The 5,506-nt window shown below is 31.7% G+C and overlaps 1 long non-coding RNA gene across 1 annotated transcript; it reads right to left on the bottom strand.

The window, feature by feature from the left end:
* Window positions 1-512: 512 nt before the first annotated feature.
* LOC111388110 lies at window positions 513-5,099 on the bottom strand. The gene is made up of 2 exons (XR_002701511.1): window positions 2,661-5,099; window positions 513-889 (listed from the first exon to the last, which is right to left on the bottom strand). It is a non-coding gene; the product is annotated as an uncharacterized LOC111388110 (long non-coding RNA).
* Window positions 5,100-5,506: the final 407 nt, after the last annotated feature.

Here is a 5,506-nt window from a genome sequence, read left to right as displayed (position 1 = left end):
CATTTTTTTTAAAATACATTTTTTTTCCGTTCAACAACACCATTTTGCTGGGATAAATAATGTGCTTTAGTTTCATGTGTGATTTTGTGTTGTGCTCAAAATTCAGCGAATGGTGCTTCATACTCATCATCTTGAGCACTTCTCTATACTTTAATTTTCTTATTCAAACTTCATTCTTATAAACAAAAAAATTCTGCATAACTCTCTCCTGACTTTTAAGCAGAAACTCATAATAGCATTTGTGCCATTAATGACATATAAGTAAGAAAGTACTTGTTGCCACCTCTTGTATATATAAATTTTAAATCATATACTTCACTATGAATTAAATCAAGTGGTTATATATTTCTTTCAACATATAGAAATGATGACTTTGTCAATTTGCCTCAACAAAAGTGTCGTGCTTATGTTTAGAATTATTGTGGAATGTGAGTATATAAATCAAGTTAATTAATTTACGCAGAGTATCTTAACATGTCCTAGTCTATCACAAATTGAAAAACACAACCAAAGAAGCAAATGAATTACTTTTATTCATTTCAACTTGCTGACCATTATATTGAGCATAAACAACCAACCACAAACATAACTCTTGTCAACGCCCCCCAGGGTACATCCAAATTGGCGGAACAATCACATTGGGGGGCTCTGGAACCAAGTGTGGGGAGTTCGATTCCTGGTTGGAGCAGCCAAGTGATGTAATAATCAGAGGAAGGGTTGGAGCAGCTTGGTGATGTAATAACCATGGAGGAGGGTTCCTTTGGGGAAGGAGTAAAAGTCATGTGGGAATCTGGGAACCAACAAGGGCACAACCTGCGATTTACCTCCACTAGTCACTGAGGGGCCGGGGGCTAGAGGTCCAGGATTTAGTCCGGCTAAGCTGGGACACCTGGGTTATCAAAAAAAAAAAAAAAAAAAAAAAAACTCTTGTCAACAAACGTTTCACTTTTCGAAAAATAACTTTGTCTAACTCAAACACTATATTGAAACAATGCTTATTAGAGAGATCTAGACAATAGGTTCTTGCAAATTTCTAGTACATACAACATATTATTAAGAGTTAGCTTTTTCCTAGAAGTCATCTTCATAACCATCTTACCTTAATTCTTGATTTTAGAACTGAATTTCATATAAAACAACAATTGCTTCAAACAAACTAAACAACTGTTTATCAGAGCAAACATAAATTGTAGCACTTCAGAAATAACATCTTCGAGGTTTATGTTAGATACATTGTGTACCATGTAGTCAATTTCATTTCTTTCTTTCCTTAGGTAATCTGCACCCCAAAAATTTATGGCAAACCACAATTGAAATATTTTCTTAACCCTTTACCACTAGATGGTCCAAACTTATTCTTATAGATCTTAAAAGCAATGTTTTAAATATTGTAAAGTATGACTAGACGTGAAGGTTATATGTCAAGCTTTAGAAGCCTTGACGACCCTAGGCGAGCTATAGGGTAAAATAAGTTATTTATTTTTATTATTATTGTAAATACTTAATCATTCTAAAAATTATTAAATAATTAAAATAATACGACCGAACATCTAAAATTATAAACTACCATATTTATTTAATAATTTTCACAATTAGTCAATTATAAAATTTTCAAATTTTCGAAATACAAAAGTTAGACGAATTTTTACAATTTCAACTTTCAACTAGACAAGTCCCTACTTAATAGATTTATAAGAATTTCATACATTAGAAGTTTTTAACAAAATAGTAAATCTCAAAATCATAATAACATAATATAGTTAGCACCATAGTTTAAATCTTATCTGAATTTTTATCAAATTAAGTTATTTTTGACTTTTGTACAAATAAAGTCATTTAAAAATTTTGAAGCTAAAGTCAAATAAAAGCCTTTTAGAAAGAAAGAAAAAAAAAGTTAATAAACTAAAGTCAAATAAAAGATTTTTTTAAAAATTAAAAAAGCACATCTAGTCCTGCATTAAGCGGTTAACATAGCAGTTGATCATTTTTTTTTTCCCTAGAAATTCTCTATTGTCTTCTTCATTTTGAAGTTTAACAAACAATTCTTCTTTTTCTTTCGTTTGTGCAAAAGATAATTTTTGAAATCTTTCAACGCAAAAGGTAGCTTCTTAATAATAAAGTCACTTCGAAATTTTCACTTGGAGTTACAGTACTTGGTAGATCAAATATTTTGTGTCCACCATCTTATAATCTAGGAATTGCTCGACAATAAATTTCTTAACCTTGACATCCATAATTTTATATTTTCGGTCTAAAGGCTCCTACAACTTCTTAGCTATTTTTATCGTATTATACACACTGTATAGTGAATCAGGAAAATTGTTTACGATATAGTTGCGGTATAGCATAACTTGAAAATTTAGTCACAGTTTGGATCACAGCAAGATTTGGCAATTCAGCCAACTAGTTATATCCATATGGATTGATTCTGTTATCATTTCTTAAAAAAAAAAAGAATATTAATTCTTCAACGAAGATATTAATCATCAATTTGTTTATTTTAGAATCATTTTTAAGTTGCTATACTGATGTCACATAATATAATAATATATTTTATTAATTATAGATGGAACATAACGGGAAATCAAGAATTGTAGGAAAATATTAATCGCTAAAGCGATAATAGATTTGCAAGTCAAGGACTCTGTATTACACAATACCTTTTAAATAGACTCTTTCCCTTATCGTAAGTGCTTGAGGTTTTGTTTGAGTGTCTGTCTTTCATAATATAACGAAACATTCTAGTTAGAAAGGAACTATAAAGAAGATTGGAATTTTTGTGTGTGGAGCAAAGGAGAAAACTGACCTACATAATAAAAGGTTGTAATGAGTAACTTAACAATCGACAATTAAATGTGTTACAACCATTAACACCATCATAATCTAACTGTATAATCTTTTCGTTAATATATGCAATAAACACAAGAGTTTTAGCAGCAAGAAAGTCAGTTGAAAGGAAAAAAAACAATAAAAAAAACTACAAAATAAAGGCAAAATACAAATCCTTATAAGTAGTCAATTTCGATCCGACATTTGTATACGCTAATCGCACTTGCGCATAACTACAATGGCATAAGGTGCTAATCAAGTTAATAATTTACACCCTAGTGGGAGCACAGTAGAGTGAATTTTATGCTACTTGATTACACTTTTCTAAAGCGTGGTCATATATAAACTAGTCGGTGTCTTGTAAATTTTTCTACGTGGGACAAACTTTAATTATTTTCTCTCCAACACATATTTCTTCTAATTGGTAGTTTTGAACGCCAATTTTACATTTTTCTAACAGCCACATCTCCCGAGATCAAATCAAGTTAAATACGAATGTAGCAGCTAATGTATTCCATGAGTCTAAAATTACAAACTATATGTTGAAGGAATCATTTTAAAAATTGGGAAAACTGTACGATGCGCTTAAATAGAATTTAAAGGAAAATGTGAATAAAACTAGCGTAGGTTTTCCTGAAGGACTTGGCCCAATTATGATAATTTATCATAAGAAGAAAGCTCTATAAGGAAAAGGGAACAAAATAATGCTGATACCATCATACCATTACAAAAAATAGAAAAAAGAGGTCCCTATTTAATCCCACTTGAGAAAACACTTACTTTAGCAAAAGCATGCTCAACACCTATAATTAACTCATGTCAATTATAATCTTTACATTTAACAACAAAAAGAAACAGAAATTAAACAGCTCAACAAAGATTCTTTTTTTATTGCTTAATGAATAAACAGATTATTCAATGACAAAAAAAAAAAATCTCACAAGAAGGATATTTGGAAAATAAAATGAATAATTCCATTAAATTTTGGCAATGTCGTGAAAGTAGCAAACACAATTATTTAATTAAAACTCTCCTAAACCTCTTCCCTTTTCTTACCAAAACAAAATTTCTCTTCACAAAAGACCAAAGTGCTTAACCATTCAAAAAATATTCTATCAAAATATATAGTCATAGAACGAGAGATGGAATTTTTTTACCTTCAATGCTTGTAGCACTCTTGGACTTCCTATGCCGAGCTCTCTCCATTTACTTTTCAAAAATTCAAATGCAAAAACAGACAAAAGCCAACGAATACTTGAAGTGCAGATAAAAGTGTGCCACATGTACTACCCTCCTATCTAACACATGAAGTAGTGCAACATGGCAGACTAGGAGGTTTTTTTGTGTCAACAAAGAATTCATGCTGCTAGTGCATAAAATGTCTACTCAATCATTAGGATAAATTTTTGTGGTACTAAACAGGACTTGTCACTGCGATCAGTAAGATTTTAACAACTTTTTTTTTTCAATTAATAATGATTCGGCAGTCTAGTCCACCATCCCAAACATGCCATAACTCTTTCGGATGTGCACTCCATATAACATAGTTATATTCGCCACTTTTATCACACAAATCCAACTTGTATCATACTCACAGGCAAAACGAATTTAAACCCATCAAACGAGCTCCATTATTCCTCCAACCTAAACCACCATCTTGGAGAAAAAAGGTGGAAAAGCCAAATCAAAAGCAACAATACCAAAAGGAACAGATCGCTGAACACAATGAATCCTATGAAATTTAATTCTTTACAATTTTACCACATGCTTTTGCAGCCATAAATTGAAATTCAGTTCATTTGCTGGAGAAAAACCTATTAAGAAACTATTGTATTCCACAAAGATACATATTCAAATCACAATACAATAAAGCAACTATACCAAATCATCAAAAGCATATATACACTAGAGTAATCGTAAGAGAGATCTGGACTTGGGGTTTTTCACTTACCTCTAGCTTCTTTGAGATCAGATCTAGTAGAGCGAGAGAATTGGGGAAGGGTAAAAAAACGCAAAACAAAAAGCAATAATTGGGGAAGAAGGTGGGTCAAGGTTGTGGTTGTCGCAGAAGGACTGCTTGCGACAACGGCCAGAGATGCCGCAGATTTGCTATGGTTCTCGGCATAGGAGGTGGTGCCGGCAACGGTGGAGAAGGAAACCTCGACGGTGGCAGCAGGATTCTTGGCGGTGGAAGTGGTTGAGGCTGTGTGTGCGTGTGTTGAGAAGAGGAGAGGGAATGGTTAGGAAGTAGAAAGACACGGGGTACTTATGAAAATAGCTTGTCAAACAACCAAATTTTCATTTTGACTATTTTTTTTTTGTTTCACCACATTGGCCTATTGTCATTAAAAAGACAATTCTACCCTTATTCATATTTAATAATTACAAAAGTATATCAATTGTTTAAAAGACAATAATACCCTTAATAGTTTAAATAAATTCTGTTACATCCATACGTAAATTTCAAAATCAGTTTTGGTTTATCAGTTTCTCCAATACAGTAAAAAAGAATTTTTTCCTTCCATCTGCTAAAATATTGAAATCTCCCAAAATTATCAAAGGTTCAAGAAAGAAACAATACTCACAGTCGGCACTGGAAATTGGTAAGTGTAAATACGTATTTTGAATTTTGTTTTAGTTAAGTTTACTGTTTGAATCTGTAAATAATTATTTTGAG

This window comes from Olea europaea, unplaced genomic scaffold (assembly GCF_002742605.1).
Source record: "Olea europaea var. sylvestris unplaced genomic scaffold, O_europaea_v1 scaffold454, whole genome shotgun sequence".
In the NCBI taxonomy this organism is placed as follows: domain Eukaryota; kingdom Viridiplantae; phylum Streptophyta; class Magnoliopsida; order Lamiales; family Oleaceae; genus Olea; species Olea europaea.
Note: the sequence above shows the minus strand (reverse complement) of the source record. Positions and strands in the feature narration are given on the sequence as shown.